This window comes from Artemia franciscana, chromosome 4 (genome assembly GCF_032884065.1).
Source record: "Artemia franciscana chromosome 4, ASM3288406v1, whole genome shotgun sequence".
NCBI classification, from domain to species: Eukaryota; Metazoa; Arthropoda; class Branchiopoda; order Anostraca; family Artemiidae; genus Artemia; species Artemia franciscana.
In genome coordinates, this window is record NC_088866.1 from 3592165 (window position 1) to 3614195 (window position 22031).

At 34.5% G+C, this 22031-nt stretch overlaps 1 long non-coding RNA gene across 8 annotated transcripts in view; it reads left to right on the forward strand.

The window, feature by feature from the left end:
• Nucleotides 1-16444, forward strand: part of LOC136025868 (uncharacterized) — a 116194-nt gene extending 99750 nt beyond the window's left edge. For 6 of the 8 annotated variants that reach the window (XR_010617155.1, XR_010617154.1, XR_010617157.1 and 3 more), the window contains 2 exons: nucleotides 3691-3845; nucleotides 15741-16444. This is a non-coding gene — a long non-coding RNA (uncharacterized LOC136025868). Of the gene's footprint in view, nucleotides 1-3690; nucleotides 3851-11283; nucleotides 11415-15740 lie in introns of all 8 variants that reach the window. The other 2 variants (XR_010617159.1, XR_010617160.1) reach the window with 2 other exon arrangements.
• The last annotated feature ends 5587 nt before the right edge of the window (nucleotides 16445-22031 follow it).

A 22031-nucleotide genomic window follows, 5' to 3' on the forward strand; every position in this document is an offset into this window, starting at 1 on the left:
GTCGACAAAACTTTAAGAGAACAGTGTGCTTTTATGAAGCAAAGAGAATATACACCGTTTCACTGGTGTTTTAATAATTAAGAAGTGCCTAAGTTATCAAACACCTTTTTGCCGTCATTTCTATAGATTATGAGCAATGGTTTGATTCAGCCTATTGAAGACCTTTAGCAAAGGTATTGCCTTTTTATGGTGTAGCCTATCAAACAAATACATCAAAGTAATTAGTGATATGTACATAAATAACAAAGCTAAAGTCAAGGTAGTAAAAGAGGTTAGTAGCTGGTTTTGTTCAAAATAAGGATTTGAGCAGTTTTGTGTTCTATGCCTATTTGGATAGATTGTTTTTATGGACTTTGGCCTAAGGAGATAAGAAAAGGCTATTGTAAAACATGGATTGAAGGGAACTAAATATTTCTTGGAGTTAGATTTTGTTGATGATTTCAGCATCCTAGATGAAAGGATGAGGAAAATGAATGAGCTTCTTGACGTTTTGCAAGTTCAGGGTGCTACAATAGGTTTGAAAATTAATGTATAGTAGACTAGGTTGCTAAGGCTAGGAGTAAGTCAAAATGAACAGGTGACATTGGGTAACGAATCATTGATCAAGCTGACAGCTTAATATACCTAGGTAGAGTATTATTAGTAAAAATGGTGGGTGCATTGAAGATATTAAAAGCTGAATACCTAAGTCCCAGGATATTTTTCCACAGTTGAAAAAAGTTTGACAGGATATGAAGAAAAGTTTTCAAGCCCAGATTAGAATATTGGAAGCTAAATTGATGATAAGTATGGTTAATTGAGTTAAGTATAGGTGCTCTGAAGTATATGTGCTTCTAAAAACAGGAAGATTTTAAGATGCTTTCCAAAGAAATTGCCTATAGATTGTTTTGGGTACCAAACTGACTGACCATATTTCAAACAGTGGGCTATACAAAAATATGGTTCTAGCTTTTTTACCTATTATTTGTTTCTTGTATATTTGATGGTAAGGCCAATTTGGTCTCAGTGGTAAGAAATGTAAGGGACTTAACAACTTCACAAATTAACAACTTCAGCGTTTGTTGTTGTTGTTGTTTGGGGTTTGACGTGTTCGACCAATAGGTCATATGCGTTCGTATCACTCAATTGATCTGTGCCTTCTATAGTCACTAGCTTGCTTGGGTGTCACTTCAGTCAGTATTCACTGAACCAAACCAGTATCACTTGACTTGCTAATGGTGGGGGGTTATTCGCCTGCAGCAACTGTCTGCTTTGAAAAACAGGAATCAAAATACTGCAACTATTTATTGTCAAACAGCAATTAAAATACATATACAACACAATAATAATGAGTAATACAATTTTACACATTATAACCAATATCATACAACCAAATGCCGATAAAATATATCTATAATGATAAAAAGGGCAATTCAAAAATTCCTATTAAAAAAGTGAAAAAAAAAAATTTATAGGGAATGAACCAAACCAGTAGTCTTAACAAATCTACCTAAGAGGTTTGTGCTTAGTTGCCTAGCCCAAGGAGGAGACGTTTGGTGTCCCAGAACAGAACTTATTGTGAATGTATTAAATGCCTTCTCACAGTAATTTATTAGTACTTCTCTCTCTTTCGTAATGAGAGATAATCAGATAATCATAATCAGCGTTTAATCGAAGCGAGGAAACAAAACCAAAGTGTTGCTCTCGCAGCATTGCACTCGCAGTGTTGCACTCGGCGAAGCCGAACAAAGGTTGCCGCAACACCTCACGTTGGCCATGCAACGTAGATCTAATTTTTTTTCTTACTCTTAATTGATGCATTCTTTATAGTAATTCGGAATGTGTGTATTATATTCGATGTTAATTTCATACAAATTGAAATTGAAATATCCTGAACTAGTATTTACTGATGATTTTGTATTTTTTTTTTCGTTGCCACAATAGACTATTTAATTTTTTTTTGCCAAGTCTGCATAAAATATTGTGGGTACAACGTATCAGATATACAATTTTCGAAACAAAACTGAATATTTCATATTAAATTCTGGACTATAAAATATAAGAATATATTATATAATTTTACCAGCAATTATTTCATAATCAAGGAATAATTTTATAGAATAATTTTCATAATTCTACGTTTGAGATGTATGCTTTTTTTTCAAAGAATATAGATGGCAATATCAAATTCTTATAAATGACTGATCTGTTGTATTTCCAATCCCAATGTACCATTACAACTTTATGCTAGCATTGTTTGGATAAAACTAACGAGTGAGTATGATGTCTGAATACAAAATACATATTTCTTGTTGCTTCAACTCAAAACATAATAATTAAAATCAGATGTAGCTAGAACCAATGTTATTTTATCAACATTTTCCTTTTCTCTGTGATTTCATTTATATTACAAACATTTCAATAGCATTTACCCTTATCCATCTTTTCAAATAAATAGATGTCATTTCTTTTAAAATGAAAGTAAAATTCCACACCTACTATATTTTTTTGTAATCCTTGATTGCTCTTTATCTGAGTGTTATATGCAGCAAACTATAATCTCTATTATATAGAGGTTGTTAAAAGAGATTTTAATAAGTAACCATTATCCGGGTTGGTTAATTGACCAGACTTTTTCGAAAAGAAGAAAAAAATTTCTAGAATGTTCTGACGATAATCTGGAAACAACAGAAAAGAAAGATATTTTTTGTTCTCTACCATATGTTCTAGGTTTGAGGGAAAAACTTAAAAGAATTTTACAAAATAATGGCTTAAAGGTAGCTTTAAGAGGTAGTAATACTTTGGCTAGTTTTTTAAATTCTGGAAAGGATCGGACTTCCGTAGAGCTACAAAGTGGGGTTTATAAAATCCCATATACTTATGGAAGATCTTATGTGGGACGTACTAACCAGAATTTAAAAACGAGATTGCTACAACATCATAATTCTATTTCATCGTCTATAAAGCAAAATACCAAACCTGAAGATTTCACGTCGGCCCTCTCGGAACATATCTTTAATTTTCCAAATCATTTTATTTTGTTTGAAAATGTTTCTTTGATTTTTAGGGACCAAGGTTTAAAGCAAATTTTCAGGGAGACAATCGAAATTAAAAAAAATCTATTCAAGAATAATTCCATAAACATAGATACAGGTGAAGTTGGATATACTACTTGTTTTCTTGCTGTGTTTGTTTTATAGTTTTATTAAAGCAGTAAATGTATATAGTTTTTTGTTAATACTCACTTTTTGCTGTTCAGCTTTTAATAAGAATTTTGCAAAACTTCAAATTTGAAGGGTCAAGTTAAATTCGTAAAATTGACTGTTGATTCTTTATTGTTTTTTTCTTATTACATTACAAAATTATAATTTTTTTTGCAAAAGCTATAGTCAAACATTTCCCAAATTGTTCAATAGCCCCTCCTCCGCCAATTCTTTCGGTAACACACCCTTGAGAAATATCTTTGTGCCTGAAGGCACAGCTCTGTACAAAATTGACCTATTTTTATAAATTATAATTTCTCTTTCTTATTCTTAGAGACTTCACGTAGTTGCAGTTAAATGATATAGCTTGTCTCGAGAATTACTCCTTTTATATAAGCATGAAAAAAATTAGTGTGAACTTTTTAATGATTATTACCTTGTAAAATGTTATATCAAAGCCTGGTAAAAAGTGAAATTTGAATATAATTAAGAATATTTTATTTTTCAGTAAGACAACAAGACGGTTTTAGCTTCTATATCTCCTTCGCGGGGTTTGACAATGGATCAACTATAGTGGATAATAATAGTGGATCAACTAACAATGGATAATAAGAGTTTGAGTCTGTTGAACCCATAGATGATGAGTATCGTCTTATGTTCTGGGTAATGTATGAGTTTTTCTTGAAAATTCTTTGAAAAATTTTATTGCCATGATGCTTAAAAAGAAAAGGCTTTTGCCAGCTTTGCCTCTTACTCAGATTATCTGTCTTGGTTTTTTTTTTCAATTAGCCATGGCTCTTAACTCTTTTATTCTAATGCCACCAACTTGATTTTAATTCTAAAATCTATCTGTTTTAAATTCGCCTACAGATGTAAGTCCATTAGAGGCGAGAAAGAAAAAATGACAGCAAATAAATTGGTTTGTCTGTCAAATAAATGAAGGATATTAACTTAATTCAGGAAAGTTTAGATTTCAAAGTTTAAATTATGTTATGAAAGAGAGAGAAGAAGAAGAGGTAAAAAGTAAAACAACGGAAAGAAACACATCAACTAAATTATATTTAAGACAAAATTTAAATTTAAAAATTACTTTTTGAACGAAATTGAATATTTAAATATAATTTAAAATAAAACTAAAATTTATAACTGAAAGACACTAAAACTTTGAAAACAGAATCCTTCTATAATTTAAAAGTTTAAAGTGTTTATTTACCGACACTAACGGGCCATATGAAAAATATGTGCACTAAAATCAAAGATTTTGTTTTATTTGAGAAATTTTAGATTTTAACAAATCACTCACCCCGAATTCATCCGTCTAAAATGTCCATGAGACAAATCACATACATACCACCTAGAAGGAAATGTCTTCTCCATACGATAATGCTGATTAGCTGACAAGTGATCTAGATCTGCGTTTTGCCAGTTTAGAGCAACTGGCAAAAGTTGCCAGGAGAGCCTATCTGGTGTTGGTTATGACCCGGAGAAAAATATTACCAAGAGATTGGTAAAATCTATAGTCAGTGTTCTTGCTTTACCTAACCAGTGTACTTGAAGCTGAAACCGGAGCTAATGAAAAATATAAATACGTCTGGGAAAGCTTAGCTTTAAATAAAGGAGAAATAAGGTAGTTTGATCATTGGGGGGAGTGGAGGGGTGAGGGTTGAGAGTTGAACATCAAATGATGAAAGGTAAAAAACGTCTGAAATGTACTAAAGTAGTACTAAAAAGTAAAAATTGAATGAACAAAGTACGTTAGGAATCTAAGGAGGAAGGACAGAAAGCTACCCTGAGCTGGACGCATGGAGATTTAAATAGTAAAAATAAGTTATGATATTGAAAAACAAACATTAGTTGGTACAAAGGAACGATAAAATTTACTAAGGGAGACGGAAGAATTTTTAGCTGAAGAGGAAGGGACCCAAAATAAGTAAAAAAAGAAGCAGGGTTAAGATCTAAGAGGGGCTTAAGAAAGTCCTCCTGATAAGGTTGATGTACAAATATGCAGGGAAAAGGGATGCCAATTTTAATATGATTTAGAAAAGACTGTAGACCGGGGAGTGGGGGAGGGGGGGGTTGCTTTAGAAAATGTATAAATATCAAACCAAAATGCTCAGAGTTTTGAAGTTTTTACTTATTTTAAAGACATTTGGAAGGGTTAGTTCTATTCTAGGAAATAACTCATTAGACAGACCCAGAACCCTTTTCAGGTATTTCACTTGGGGTAATTTAAAACCAACGTTTTTGAAACATAGGAACAATTCCGTGTAGTTAGTAAAGTAGGCTACATAAGAGGAAATATTGGTAGACGGATAAGAAAGTCCTCCCAGTCAAGAGGGACATGAGCAGGAATATGTTAGTCTAAGAATACGCAAGTGCCTCACATTTTGGGCCCTCAAATTCTTTTTATTTCGGGGTTAGAGATTTTATATTTTTGGATCTTATTCAGGTCTTGTCTAATAGCTCTGGCATGCGCTTTAATTTCATGTAACGTAAAAAAATCAATAAAATTGTATTAATTTGAATTTTACTTTCAAAGTATGGCTCCGAAGATGTTAAACACTCTTTGTCACGGTTCTTTTGAAAGCCCCCTCTCCAAATTGATATTTCAAAGCTTGCACCTAAGGTTGCTTATTCCCCAACAAAAGTTTTGCCGTCCTAGCCAACCTCAGTGAAGTTTCAAAACCCTCCCATACGATTTAGTACTGCTGCTCATAATAAAAAGAAATGGTTGGATCCACTAACAAAGAGGTCAGAGGTGGCTCAACAATCAAATTCAAAAATAAATGCTTGGAACTGAATAAGTAATAATATTTGAGATGGGTAGCCAAGGAAATTGAAACTTTCGAGATCAGAAATGATGCCCAAAAACTGTACCAATTGCTCCCTGAGACCATTTCAAGAAAGCATGAAGAGCGTCCCACTTCAAAAGAAACAGAACTGAAAGATGTCGAACAGACTTTAAGTCTTTTCGGTCTTCAAACACTACAAACGAATCGTTCCTGGCCTCTTGTATCACCTACTTCTCCCCTTCCCCTAAGCGCCCAGGGCCTTCAAGAACATATGGAGTTATGAATATGGATCACACGACTCGTAAAAAGTTGCAAATTATCTAGAAAAGATTCAGTGCTACATGAAGAGTTGCCTGTGCCTTTTGGGTTTAATCATAAAATTTGATAAAACAGTGAACGAGATCGAAGTCTGTTTTTCTCACAACTAGCTAATTCTCTGCGTATTTTTTTGCCGCTTTTGAACCCAGTGCTATTTTTTTAAATTTAAAACAAATGGAAGGTTGAAGGGGGGGGGGTAAAAGTAAAAACTCGTCTCCGTTTCCTTTTAAAACTGAGTTTTTTTTGTTTTTTTTTCATTTGACATGTTTTCTCTGTAGGTTCAGAATATATTTTTCCCAATATATTCAAAAGGCGAGGCAGCAAAAAAGGTACCATAACAAAAATCTATGGGTTTTCTTTTTTCTTCTCAGGATTGAATTATGTCTTTATTTTTCGTAACTCGGGGTTTTTGTTCCAAACATTATATTCCTATAATTTTTTTTTTCTAAAATGTCACATTCTATTTTTTTTTACATTCTAAGAGCGTTCATTTCTCAATATCAATTAAGATCAATAAGGGAGGAGTCAATGAAAAACAAGGTTTTAACAAGTCTTTACTTGTTTGTGTAGCGTCTCTATATTATCTGTATGTCTGTGTATACCCTGATTTAATTTTAATAACCTGTAATTACTGTTGCAGTTTTTTTTTAAATATTGAATCCACTGATGGATTGCTGTCTTTTCTGAAGTGGTTGACATTTTTCTCCCCATCTTAAAAAGTAAGTTTTGTTAATAATCAATAGCCTAGAATCTATTTTATCCGTCTATCAAATCATATTTTCACAATTTGTTTTGAATTTTTTTTTTAGATTAAAGTTGAATGAATCATAAGAAAGTCCAAATTAATATCATAAATTTGACGCATAAAATGTAGGGTTTTGTTGTCATTACTATTTTGAAAAAAAAGAAAAGAATTTCTTTTGAAATTCGAAATTTCATATGCAACTTGTGTCAAATTACCATAAAAAATCCAACGAACGTATAACATTCTCCGGGTTTACCTGGATTTGACAAAATTCATATACGACATTCTTTTAATTTGTATTGCTTTCTCTTTGCCAAGTCAAATGTGGATTGGATGATTTTCTGAAGGAATTCCCCGGGGAGTTTTCAGCAGTTTTGATTTCCTAGAAAATATTTCCACGGAAGGAGGGATTTCTGGAGTGATCAGAAAACCATCAGAAATTTAAGTATCTTTTAAAGTAAATTAAAAGGAAATTTTCAGGGGAATTCTATGGTAGTAGGGGCTGTTTTACGCGGGAGAAACTTTCACGGAGGAGTTTCCCTTGAGGAGGAGGGTGGGGGGAATTTTTTATGGAGGGGGAGCCAGATAAAAATATTTAGGGAGCTGTTAAGTTAAACTAAAGCAAACTGTTTGTTTTCCGTTTATCAAAAGGCTGTATCAGTAATATCTAAGAAATGGTTCAGATTATGTTATTAACACCATTAGGACATGCAATTGTTATTAAAACTCAGAACATGAAACTCTTAAGGTTACTACTAATACTAATGCCACAACTAAAGCTATAACTACTACTACTACTGTTTGAGTGTTAGGCTATTTGAAACTAAATAAAAAGGTGCTAGTTGCAATCTGGTTGTCCGAAGGGTAGGTCAGGAGGGTTTATTCGCCATTCTCAGGGCTACTGCTACTACAACTATTGCACAGATGCACTGCTAGGGCATAAAATAAAATTTACAAAACTTGTGTTGAAACAAAAAGAAATGAAAAACTACGAAGTAGCTGCTAGTCTTCAAAATGACAATGCACATATTCCGGCCAGTACCTTTGCTATGCCGTCCTTTGCGCTCGAAAAAGAGGAGGAAAACTAAAAAAAACAGCGAAATGAAATGGAAGAAACAATAACAAACTCAAAGCAGTGAAAAGATCATTCAGAAATTAGATTAGGCGAACATTCTTTTGCTAGAGATCAATGCTTTCTATCTAGTGATTAGATTTGGGTACTTATAATCATATAAGTCTAATGATTCGGTCACCTGTCGCTTGTTTTCCGGTTCTTGTATAGTCACAGTGATTCAATTTACAGACTCACAGGTTGAATCAAGAAAGCCCAATTGGGCGAATAGATGGGAAGTTTATAATTTGGGCTATATATTTGCACATCAGGATGGGAGTTGGGAGTATAGTATAGCGGGTCTGCATGCAAGATGTGTTAGCTAGAATTATTCTGAAATTTATGAAGTAGAACTGTTTTCTGACTTCACTTCTTGCCTGCGGTTGCTATAATTAACTTTTTGGGGGTAGTCGCTATAATTAACAAGTACCCAGATTTGTTCTAAGACGATAAATTAGAAAAAAAAAATAGCTAAAAGTAAGGATTGACATTAAAACTTCAAAGGAACACCTCCAAAAGGAAAACTAAATAAAAGAGGACTATCTCTTCCTCATCCCTCGGTTTTTACGCTGAAGTTTGAGTTTTGTCCTAATTCTTTGAGAACGACTCCTGAATCACAAAAGCTGATGAATTATAATAAAAAACTTCTAAAAGAACTAAAAAACTTTGGTGTAGCAAAGATGAAACAGAGAAGAGGGATAATTTCTCTCATAATTTCTCATATATGGGATAATTTCTGTTCCTGCTAAATATAATTTTCCCCCATATTTTTGACTGAAAAAACTTTTATACTTAATATCTGATCTTTTTTAAAATTCTGCTATGGAATCCCCCATCCCAGTGTAAAATTCTCCTGTAAAAATTCCCTAACTGGGCTTTCCACTAAAATTCGCTCTGTGAAATACTCTCACAGAAAATAAATTTCCAATGGCTTTGGGGCGTCTTGTCATTCCAAGAGATATAGCTATTGGATCTTTCTACTATGCTGAATCAAATGGTTCTCCCAAACTTTTTACCAAATGACTGTGGAAAAAGGGGTTTGGGCAGGGGCTTGTTTCCCTCCAATCTCTTTGGTCACTTAAAAGGGGTCCTAGAACTTCTGATTTTGCTGCAGCAAGCGATATACCGACGTTCTGGGACCATTGGTTTATACAATCATCCATGGGGAAAATACATCCCTCATCCGTAATCTTTGGCAAGCAATATAAAATTCCCCATTTTTGTAAATATGCCCCTTGAAACTTTTATAAGAGTATTCTCTGACTCCCTGAATCTAGTGGTTATTCTTCATTAAGATTATTTGAACTTTTGGGGGATCCTCTTTTCGGAAATTAATGCAAATTTTCTCTGCATCGTAGCTTATGATGGGGAACATTAAACTTTACAAATTTTAGTTTATTTGGATTCAGTATAAAAGCCAATTCTTTTGATCGATCAATTGTTATCAAAATTCCCTTTTTTTACATCTTCGTTTTTTTTTTGGGGGGGGGGCGACTCGCTTCTTACGTACTGTTCGTACCACGAACTGTTTGATTCAAAGGAAAGCCAGTTATTTCTCGTTACATTAATTCATAATTCATCGGATTCATAAAAATTGTCTCATTATCTTTGTTTCTACCGAAGTTTTTATATATTTATTTTTAAATTTCATTTGCCTCCCTAAAAGATTGTTTTAACTCACTTATTGTGGAAATTGAAGTTGGTTTGTCAAGCAAAACTAATTGATATAGTTATTCACAAATCTATCGACCACTACTCGGACCAGATATGTGTAAATGCTCTTTCCAAATATAATAATTGCTGTTAATCGCGAATTCAGTATGGATCTTCAAAGATGATACCTTTTTTCTTATATTGGATACTGTTACTATAGCCTACCTTTGTTAGCGTCACCCTTGTTAAAACCGGTTTACCTGTAAATTGAACCGACTGTGACAAAATTGAGAATCAATAAATGCATGTGAAATATTTAGCCGAATATAAGTACCAAGGACTGATATTTGTAACGCTGTTGATTTTCGGCTCTTCAGAAGGAAAAACTAAAGGAGTAGCATCTTTGAATTAGGCTATCTTTTTTTGTCTTTATATTAACCTATAAATGGAGCTATTAAGAAGAAAAATTTCAGTTAACACATTTGATGACGCTTCCACTATACTATACCCCAACCAGAACCTTTTTTTGGGAAGGAGGGGACCAGGGCAGTTGGTCTTGGCGTCCTGGCCCATAAACTGCTCATCTTGATCCAATGTTTCACTTTGATTCGGCTTTATTGCATATATTTGAATCAGGAGGGGGCACTGTAATTGCTTTTCCAAAGCAGAACTAGCCCCCTCTTTTTTCTAATGTGCGAACCTATAGTGTAAATTATAGCCTGTATTTCTCAGGAATTTTTCGATGGTTCGCTCCTGTTTCAACCCGTGTACCCGTACATATGTGGTGCTTTTTCATCCGATGTAATTCGACTCACTCCACGTGGATTTAGTCACAGAGTGCAGTTCAAGTATTTGATTTTTTTTAATCTTATTAGAAAACCCTGATCAAACAGTTAGTGGTAACGAAGTGTAAGTAAGGAGCGAACCGGCTCAATAATAATCCGAAACTCTAGAAGTAAAAACCCCTAGAAGTAATAGAATCTCTATGAAAGTCGCGATATTATATTTACCGTAACATAAAACCCTACTGTATGGGTTTCAGGCTCTTATCTGAAAAAATGTGTTATTTTTGGCCAGAAGAAAGATCACGGATGAGTGTTTATTTATAATTTTTTCCCTTAGGGGTGTTCGTATCGACCCAGTGATCCTAAAATATCGTAAGAGGGCTCATTTAAACAGACATTAAAAGTTCAGGAGTTAAAAGTTCTTTTTTGCTTATATTTGAGTCGGGAGGGGGGGGTGCTTTAATTATTTTTCTTAGGAACACCAAACCCTTAGGAACGGCTTTTTCCCCAACCAGCCCCTTCCTCTTCCTAATGTGCAAATATTCTGTGTAATTTATAGCCTTGTTTCCCATACATTTTGCCATAATGTACTCGAGTTCCAACCTGTAAATCTGTGGTGCTTTTTCCTCAACATTTATTTGATTGACTCGTCGTGGCTTTTGTCACAGAGTGCATTTTGAGTTGTTTTCTTTATTAGATAACCCTGATTGAATGTTAGACCTATGACCCAACTGTCAACGGGAAACTGACCGATAAGAACATAATTCACACACTAACAAAATCGGCAGTTTTTGTATAGCCTAGAGCTACATCTGGATACACTGAAGGGTGAGTGAGGTGCATTTTATTGGAATCAGTGTTAAAAAGTGCTTCGGCTCTCACGTTTGTTTGTTTTTTTAACATAGCTCACGAATTAATTGGGAAAATCGAGAATCTTCCGAATATTTATTTTAATAAGGGTACTTGTGTCTTATTGCCACCACACTCAAGAATTGAAGTTAGGTTAATCATAATGAAATTTACGAAAATAAGATGAAAATATAATCGTTTAGTTACAAAACTATGGAAATTACCACAAAGGATGATGGAAGGGGGGCAGCCAAGGCTGCATTAGGCTATATTAAATACGACCTAAACTAACCTAACCACAATTCCAACTAAATATTTAATTAGGTAATTATATGTTATATAATACACACTCGAGAACTTGTATCATGAACATGAGACAATACCTGGTTAATACGGTGTTTATACCAGACAATTAGCTTCGACTTGGTGGGAAACTACACTGTAGATATATTTTCATTAAATATTTAGTTGTGTTTAGGTTAGTTTAGGTTACGTATTTAATATTATACGCTCATTTCTTCATCACAGAAAAAATAAATAAAATAGCCAACTAGTTTCTCCCCCCCCGTTTTTTCATGTGAGGTGCTTTAGGTCGTTACACTAATTTGCTTGCCCCCCGCTGTTTTGGTTTAGTTTCCCTTTTAATCATATGTGTTTTACGTGTGTTTTATGCTTCGTTCCTTTTTTTGTGAGTTTTTGGACTTTTTTTTAGTGTCCCTTTTAATTTGTAGATATATATATGTTTATTTCTTCTTCTTTTCTGTATTATTAGATTTTTATGTCCCCTTCCCTTTTTTTTCTGACTTGTATTTGTTCAAGTTTAGTTTGACAGATTTTTTTTTCTTTTTTTTTTAATCATAATTTGATTATTCATTTTTATAATTTTTTTTGCTTTGTTTGCTTTGTTAGTCGACTCCGAAGTCCGAATTCGGTCCTTTGAGGGCTTGTGATAGTGATCTTTTTGAAATAAATATCTTATCTTATCTCAGGGCTGTATATATTGCAGTATACTACGCCCTTCCATAATTAATCGTTGTAGTTTTCTTAATTTTGTTACTAAAGTAGGCATATTGTATTTTCATTTTATTTCATTAGCATTTACCAAACCTCACTTCTCGAGTGTGTATTATATAACACATAAGTATTTTTTATTAAAATATAGCTAAATTGTGGTTTCCCACCGAGCCGAAACTAATATTGTCTGGTATACAGACCACGAAAACTAGCTATTGTCTCATGTTCGCAATACAAAATCTCGAGAGAACTTAAGTGTGGTGGCTTTCAGACAAATATGACTTATTAAGATTTAATTTAATGCATTATTTGGATTTTGGTTTATTCCATGAAAACGAGCCTTGAAAAGTGGCCCATGGACCAATGGGAACTATTTTATAAGATTACTAACGCAAAAGGGCATACTGTTATTATCGTGAAAATGGAACACAAGAAGCAGGAACTTTGAACTTGTTAAACTCTTAAAAGTTTTGACTTAAGGTTTTAACTAAAGTTAAACTCTAAACTTTTGACAATTTGTCCTAATTACTTAAGAACAATTCCTGAAACACAATGGCCGTTTAATTAGAATAATAAGCTTTGTTTTAAAATTTTACAACTTTAGCGTAAAGAGCGAGGTCTTGGGCAGGACGTTTTTTAAAATTTAATTGCTGATCTTTTACAAAAAATACCGGGAATTCCGACTCTCTCCACCAAAAATTCCGGTACTTGAGTATTATATGCCACTCACTCAAGTTTACGATGTGTAAAATTCAAGAACGAACCGGTTTCTTCGATAGTTTTTTCCGTCTCTTTAAAAACAATTTTGGGCTTTATATTTGCACATTGGGCGGGGAGGGAGGGAAAATTAACAGTGGGTGTGCATGCAAAATGTGTTAGGTACACAAATTTTGCATATTATGAACTAAGAATTTTTTCTGACTTCAAACAGTCCAAAAACTCCCCTCACTTATGTGCAAATATATAGCACAAATTATATATTTCCCATATATTCTGTCACTTGTCTTTGTTTTGTCTCACACTAAACCGAAAGAAATTAACGAAGAAACCAGTTTTTTCTCGAGTTTGTAAGCAGCGTAAACTCGAGTGAGTGGTATATAATACACAAGTACCAAAATCCTTCCCCCTACGGAAAATAAAAAACAAAGCTCAAGTAAAATTCTGAAATTTGTAAAGTCTTTCCCGTTGGGAGTATTTTTCTGGGAGGGGGGGGGGGGTATTTACTGGAGGAATATTTTCTGTGGAGCAATTTTCTGGGGGGGGGGTATTTTCAAAGGGGTGTATTTTTCGGGAGGTGGGGTATTTTCCGCTGGGATTATTTTCAACGGGGTGTTTTTTCTTTTTTTTTTTGGGGGGGGTATTTTCCACGGGGATATTTTTATCGGGGGGAGGGGGAATATTTTCCCATGGGGGAAAGAACGCCTAGAGCTAAAATTGGTATACACCTCCCAACTGATGAAAACAGCGTAAACAAATTTGATGAAATAGAAATTTGAATATGCACAGTGGCAAAAAGCCAGTCTTCGGTTGCAGCAATAGCTACAAAATTATAGAGCAACCCGCGGCCCATAGTAATATTTCTTAAGCATCTTTTTAAAAACGGTGCTACAAAATCGCCATTTGTAACTCAGTGAGAAATACCAACTATTATTACCATTGCTCTTAACTGAAAAAGTTCATTTTAAAAACAAATTTAAACAAATTCTTAAATAAGCGCTTGAAACCATTTGAAAATGGAGTTGGATAAATATGAATTGGAATTGTTGAAGCCCGATTCGTAAAAATTGCAATCCCCACTTTTGAACAACAAAGAAACTCACTTATTGCATGGGTGCTCGTTTAAGTTTCGTTTTAAGTTTCGCTGTTTCTTTTTAAGTTTTAATGTTGCTCCAATCTTTCAGTTAAAAAAAAAACTTGTTTTTATTTATTTAATTACAATAATCAAACAAGTCAAACTCAAAATGAGCAGAAATTAATATGAATAGGGTCACAATTCCTATGCCTTTTCAAGGAAAGAACATAATTTGCACTTTATTGAATTTTTTTAATGTTTTCACTTTTACAACTTCAATAAATACAAAATTATTAAGATTTTAAGAAATAGAAATCTTTACGTGATATTAAACTGATAAATCATATTCATTTGTATTTGTTTAAGCAATTAAATGAAAAAAGTTTTTTTCAACTGAAAGTACGGAGCAGCATTAAAATTTAAAACGAACAGAAATTATTAAGTATATGAGGGGGATATTATACTCATGATTTAAGCATCCTTGATGAAAGTATGAGCAAAATAATTGAACTGTTAGAGGTTTTGCGAGTTCAGGGTACCAGAATAGGCTTGAAAATTATGGTAAGAAAACTAAGTCACTAAGGCTAGGAATAAGTGAAGATGAGGAATAAGTGAAGGTGAGGTTGGGTCAGAGAATTGGGACAAAATTCAAATTTTTGTGTTAAGAGCGAGGTATTTTGGAGGAGTAAACCCCCTAATATAGGCCTACGTAATAATTTATGTTCGTTTTAAGTTTTAATGTTGCTCCTTTCTTTCGTTAAAAAAAAAAAAATTGATTTCTGATCGTTGTTTAAACAATTCCAGGAAATCTGGCTGCTCCAGACTTCCTTAACTTAATGTTTCCAGGTTAAGGAGCAGCACTAAACCTTTTTTAAGTTACCTCTTTTAAGTGACCAAAGACATTGGAGGGAAATTAGCCCCCACCCTAGCCCCCTTTTCCTAAAGTCATCTGAACAAGAATTTGGGATTCATTTGAGCACTTATGTATTGTGTGGCAAACACTGAACAAATGAAGCTGGGGTAATCCTAATGAAAAATACCAACATGTAATGAAATTATAATACTTTAGAGACAAATTTGGGCTGTATATTTGTATATTAGGGGTGTGGGGGTAAAGTACGTTGATTCCGCATGCAAAATGTGTTGCAAGAAAGACTAATTGCGAGAATATTTTGAAATATATATAATTTGGGCTATATATTCGTACATCAGGAGGGTGGGGGATAAAGTATAGCAAGGCTGCGTGCAATGTGTGTTAACTATGCCTATTCTACATATTATAAAGTAAGAATTGTTTTCTTAACATGTTTCTTTCTCTCCAGTTAGTTATCTAGGAAAATGCTACCTGGGTATTCCCTATGCATTTTGCCATGATTCTCTTGTGTTTCAACGCATGTACTCGTATATCTATGGCGCTTTCATCTTGCTTTATTTAATTGACTCCACTTGCATTTTGTCACATTGTGCAGTTTAAGTATCTTATTCTTTTTTTTAATCAGAAATTCCTGATCGAATGTTGAACCTGCGACCCATCTGTTGACGAGAAGTTGACACAAAAAATACGCAAATCAACAAATTCAGCAAAGTTTTTGTGTTGCCTAGAACTACATCGGGACCCATTGAGGGGTACGGGAGGTGTATCCGGAACGCTGAAATGGACATCGACTGACACGTTTTTTTCTTCGTAGCTGAGCTCACGGATTCATCGGGAAAATCGAGAATGTCCCGAAAATGTAAGTTTATTAACTTAAAATTTAATATACTATTTGTATTTTTGTTTATCCGCTGATAGCGGGCCTTTTTTACCTATGCTATTAGTATCATAGGCGAACATATCATAGGCGCAATGTATTATGTGTTTATTTATTTATTTTTGCTTTTTTTTAGACCAGGGTAGTTTTATCAGTAGTATAAGTAGTTATGACAGAAACTTTGAAACGGACTCAGCCAATTCGAAATTGAAAGTCCTTTTTGATAATCAAAAGTGATTTAGGAAAGCCAGTCCCCCTTCCCACGGTCATCGTTTCCCTAGACACATCCAATCAAAATTTAAAATAACGTTTTTTTCGGCTTTGTTAAAAGGTCCAGAAATTATGCCTTTTGCATGACAGCGCCCTCCTACAGTCCTCAGGACAAGAGTTTTGAGTTATTACCCAGGGGCATTTAAGCTTGTAGAAATGTTAGTCAAATAAACTTTGGAGGGGGCTCGTTGGATTGGAAATCAGAAATTCTAGTGCCTTTTTTATGAGTCAATGATCGGAGGCCAGTTACCCCCCCCCTCTTCCATGCCCAAAGAAGAAACCCCCTCTTCCCCCCTCTTTCCATGCCCCCCTCTTCGGATTCATTTTCCCCAAATGAATCCGATAGAATCTGCTTAAAAAAATGTCCAAAGATCACGTTGCAAAGCCTTTGGGGCTGACAAAACTCCTCAGAGTCTGGGAGCAAGGGTTGTAAGTAATGCCCCAGGGGCGTATGAGGTTTTTATGGAAGGGATGGTCCTGTGAAGGTAAGAGGAGGCTCATTGGAATGAAAGTGTATAGTTCTAGTTCATTTTTAAAAGTCAAAAGTGATGGAGGGCAACTAGTCCCGTGTCCCTGAGATACTCAATTCCCAAAACATATCTGATCGAAAGTGTGAGATAACCATTATGTTCATAAGAATCCAACGAACATATAACATTGTCTAGAATGACCCCCATAGATTATTGGGCAAGGATTGTAAGTTATGTCCTGGGCCTTATTATGGTTTTTACAGATCATGTTGTCCCATAAACTTTGGATCGGGTGAGGCTCATTTGATTGGAAGTCGAAGGTTCTAATGCGCCCTTTTTAAGAGTCAAAAGTGAATGGAGGGGACCAGCAATCACCTTAGCCTATCATTCCCAAAGTACATGTGATAAAAATTTTAAGAGAGCTACTTTGCTCAGCATTGTTTAAAGGTCCAGTAGTTATGTCTTTAGGGATTTCAACCTCCCCATAGCCCCCAAGACAAGAGTAGTTGTCGATTCCCATTTGAAAAATTGCCCGGGGGAATTTTCAACTGGTTCGATTTCCCAGAAAATATTTCCACAGAAGGAGGAATTTCTGGAGTGATCACAAAACCATCAGAAATTTACGTCTCTTTCAAATTAAAGTAAGTTAAATGGAAATTTTCAGGATAATTTTATGGTTAGAGGGATTGTATCTTACGCTCGAGAAATTTATCACGGAGGAGTTTACGTGAGGGGAGGGCGTTTTTTATGGAGGGAGAGCAAGATAAAAAATATTGAGGGAGGTGTGAAGCTAAAACAAAACAAACTATGTGCTTGCTGTTTATCAAAAGGGTGCATCAGTGATATCTAAGAAAGGGCTCAGGTTATTTTATTGAAACTATTAGGACATGCAACTGTTATTAAAACTCAAGAAATGAAACTCTTCAAGTTACTACTAATGCTAATGCCTAAGCTATAACTACTGCTACTACTGTTGGAGTGCTAGGCTATTTGAAACTAAATAAAAAGCTATTAGTTGCAATCTGGATGTCCAAAGGGTAGGTCAGGAGCGCTAAGAGGGTTTATTTGCAACTCTTAGGGCTACTGCTACTTCAACTATTGCACAGATGCACTGCTAGGCCATAAATTAAAATTTTTCAAAAATTTTATGTTGAAACAAAAATAGATGAAAAACTACTAAGGAGCTGCTAATCTTCAGGCTACTACTAATGCTAATAAACTAAAGCTATAACTACTGCTACTACTGTTGGGGTGCTAGGCTATTTGAAACTAAATAAAAAGCCATTAGTTGAAATCTGGATGTCCAAAGGGTAGGTCAGGAGCGCTACGAGGGTTTATTTGCAATTCTTACTGTTACTGCTACTTTGCAACTCTTACGGCTACTGCTACTTCAACTATTGCACAGATGCACTGCTAGGCCATAAATTAAATTTTTTAAAAAACTATGTTGAAACAAAAATAGATGAAAAACTACTAAGGAGCTGCTAGTCTTCAAAATGAAAATGCACATATTCCGGCAAGTATTTTTGCCATGCCGTCATTTGCGCTTTAAAAAGAGAAGGAAAAACTTAAAAAAAAACAAACAAAAAGCGATGAAGTGAAATGGAAGAAACAACAACAAACTCAAGGCAGTGAAAAGATCATTAAAAAATTAGGTTAGATCTACGTTGCATGGACAACGTGAGGTGTTGCGACAACCTGTTTTTGGCTTCGCCGAGTAAAGTGTTGCGAGAAAAACACCTTGCTTTTGTTTTCTCGCTTCGTTTAAACGCTGAAGTTGTTAATCTGTAAGAATCTTCAAATAAATACTAGGTACAGCAGCTCGCAATAATTACAAAACCCCTCATTGCAACTAGCAAAAGTTTCAAACACCTCATCGCTGAAGATGATTGTAGCCTAACAGCCTATTATTACTTACAAGTCCCTTACATGTCTTGCCACTGGAAGCAAATTGATCTTACCATCAAATACACCTTAAACAAATAATAGGTACACCAACTAGCAGAAGGTGTAAACCCCTCAGTGGCGAAGATGATTATGAACTAACAGCCGACTGTTGCTTAAAACTCCCCTGTATGTCTGACAATTGCTATCGGCCTATTTCTGGTTTCAGTAAGTACCCTACTATTGAAGTTGTCAACCCGTTTAAACTTTCAAACTGCTATATCTCATGAAGAATTTTTCTGCAAAAATATGGATGACATATACTTTGATCAGCTCATCAAGAGCTATCGACTGCCGTCGAAAAAAAAATCTATCTGTCTTAGTTCAAAAGTCGACTCTTTTGCCGTTGGCCAAGTTTCTAACGTCATCACTTAGAAAGGACCATAGGATAAACTCTAATTTCTTTAGTAATGAGAGAACTTTTAAAGTTTAAGAGGCACATCTGATACTATTTCTCTCTACCGCAGTCCCAAGTGCGAAAAACCGAATGATAAACTCAACTGAAATCACGAACAGAAATTGGTAGAAACAATAGATTTTTCGCCCCAGGCAAGAGTTCTACGAAGGTTTCCAAAATGCAAAGTCATATTCATCAATTCGGCCTAAGGTCCACACTTTCCGTATAAACCGCAAAGTTTAGACCCTTGCCACTTTCTATGAATAAGCTGCAATCTGGGTGTTAGAAAAAAAAACAACAAAAAACACGACTAAATCAAAGTGTTTGCTCTCGCAACACAATTGGGCAAAGACTCTTGTTAGAGATCAATACAGTCCATCTAATAATTAGATTTGGGTACATAGAATCATATGAGTCCAATGATTTCGTCACCTGTCACTTGTTTTTCGGTTCAAGTTTAGTCACAGCGATTCAATTTAGAGACACACAGGTTGAATCAAAAGACCCAAATTGGGAGAATAGATGTAAAATTTATAACTTGGGCTATATATTTACACTAAGAAATTTAGCTATTGGATATTTCTGCTGTGCTGAATGAAATGGCTCTCCCAAACTTTTTACCAGATGAATATTAGGTAAATGGGCTTGGGCAGGGTGTAGTTTCCCTTAATTCGCTTTGGTCACTTAAAAGGGGTCATAGAACTTCTTAATTTTGCTGGAGCGAGCGCTATCCCGACGTTCTAGGACCATTGGCTTTATGCGATCATCCATTGAGAAAAAGTCATCTTTGATCCGTAATCTTTGTTCTGGCAAGCAATACAAAATTCCCCATTTTTGTAGATATGCCCTTGAAACTTTTATAAGAGTATTCGCTGACTCGCTGAATCTAGTGGTTGATCTTCATTAAAATCATTGGAACTTTTGGGGAATCCTCGTTTTGGAAAATAATGCAAATTTTCTCTGAATCGTAGCTTATGATGGGCCATATTGAATTTAACAAATTTTAGTTTATTTGGATTCAGTATAAAAGCCAATTCTTTTGATCTACTAATTGTTATCAAAATTCCCCTTTTTTTACATCTTTGTTTTTTTTTTGGGGGGGGGGACCCGCTTCTTATTTACAGTTCGTACCACGAACTGTTTGATGCAAAGGAAAGCCAGTTTATTCTCGTTACATTAATTTTTAATTCATAGGGTTCATAAAAATTGTCTCATTATCTCTTTTTATACCGAAGTTTTCATATATTTATTTTTAAATTTCATTTGCCTCCCTAAAAGATTGTTTTAAGTATTTATTGTGGAAATTGAAGTTGGCTTGTCAAGCAAAACTAATTGATTTAGTTATTCAAAGGAATGGTAAGCCAAAGTAGTCACAATCTTCATTTTTACGTTTGGAGGCTAAATAATGATTGGTACTTACGTGTTAGCCCGACAACACTCACGAAGTTTGCTCTGTTTGTCTGAGAAAAACCGGTTTACTGTTTACAATCGGTTATGTCTTCAGCTCAATGAAAAAACTAAAACTCAACTAAAACTAAGATGTCTTCAGCTCAATGAAAAAAAACTAAGATGCTTGTATGTTTTAATTAAATATTTATGTATAAAGGTGGTTAGGGTGAACTATGTTAGGTATTTAATATGATGTGCTCCGGGCGGCCTGCTTTTCATAATTCTTTGTTGCAGTTTCCCTAATTTTGTTACCAACATCTTTTATTTTCATTATTTTCTGGTATAATTCTTAAAAAAAACTCTTAAAGAACTCTTAAAAACTCTTAAAGATTGACCTAACTTCACTTCTTAAGTGTTGTCGGGATAACTCGTAAGTTCCGAATTATTTACTCAAAATGAAAATTTCTACCAGCTGTTGACGGATTCTTCCAAAGTGAAATTTCCCACAGGAACATTGGCTTCTTCATTTCTTTCTTTCTTCATATTTATGAACGAAATTCTTCATATTTATGAACGAAATTATAAATGAAGCAAATCTATTGACCACTACTCGGACCAGAAATGTGTTTAAAAGGAAATTTTCGAATTTGAATTCTTATGCTCTTTCCGAATATATTAATTGCTGTTAATCGCAAATTCAGTATGGATCTTCAAAGATAATACCTTTTTTCTTATTTTAGATACTGTTAATATAACCTACCTTTGTTAGCGTCACCCTTGTTAAAACCGGTTTACCTTTAAATTGAACTGACGATGACAAAATTGAAATAATATTGAAGAAATTGTATTATCAAAAACTAATTTAGAATTATAATTGAAGATATTAGCTAATGGGGCTAATAAGAAGGAAACATGTTAGGAAAATAATTTATTTCAGTTGACACATTTGATGACGCTTCCGCTAGATTATACCCCAACAAGACCCATTTCTGAGGGGGGGGGGACCAGTTCAGTCGGTCTTGGCGACGTGGCCGATAAATTGTTCATTATGATTCAATTTTTAACTTTGATTCGGCTTTATCGCTTACATTTGAGTCGGCAGGGGGCACTGTAATTTCTTTTCCAAGGCAGAACCAGCCCCCTCCTTTTTCTAATATGCAAGTAAATTGTGTAAATTATAGCCTGTATTTCTCATGAATTTTTCCATGATTTGCTCCTTTTCCAACCCGTTTACCTGTACATATATGATGCTTTTTCATCCGCCTTAATTCGATTCCCTCCACGTGGATTTTGTCACTGATTGCAGTTTTAGTATTTTTATTTTATCTTTTTAGTAACCCCTAATCAAACAGTTAGTGGCAACAAACTATAAGTAAGGACCGATCCGGCTCAATAAATATCCGAAACTCTAAAAAAGGGAGTTTTGATACTAGCATGTATAACAGAAGAATTGAATTTTTATGCTGGTTTCAAATATGCAGTTTAGTCTTACCAATAAAAGGTTAGCGGTCCGAGAAAATTTGCCTTAATTTCGAAAAAAGGAGGAAAAAGACCTAGAACTAATAGAAT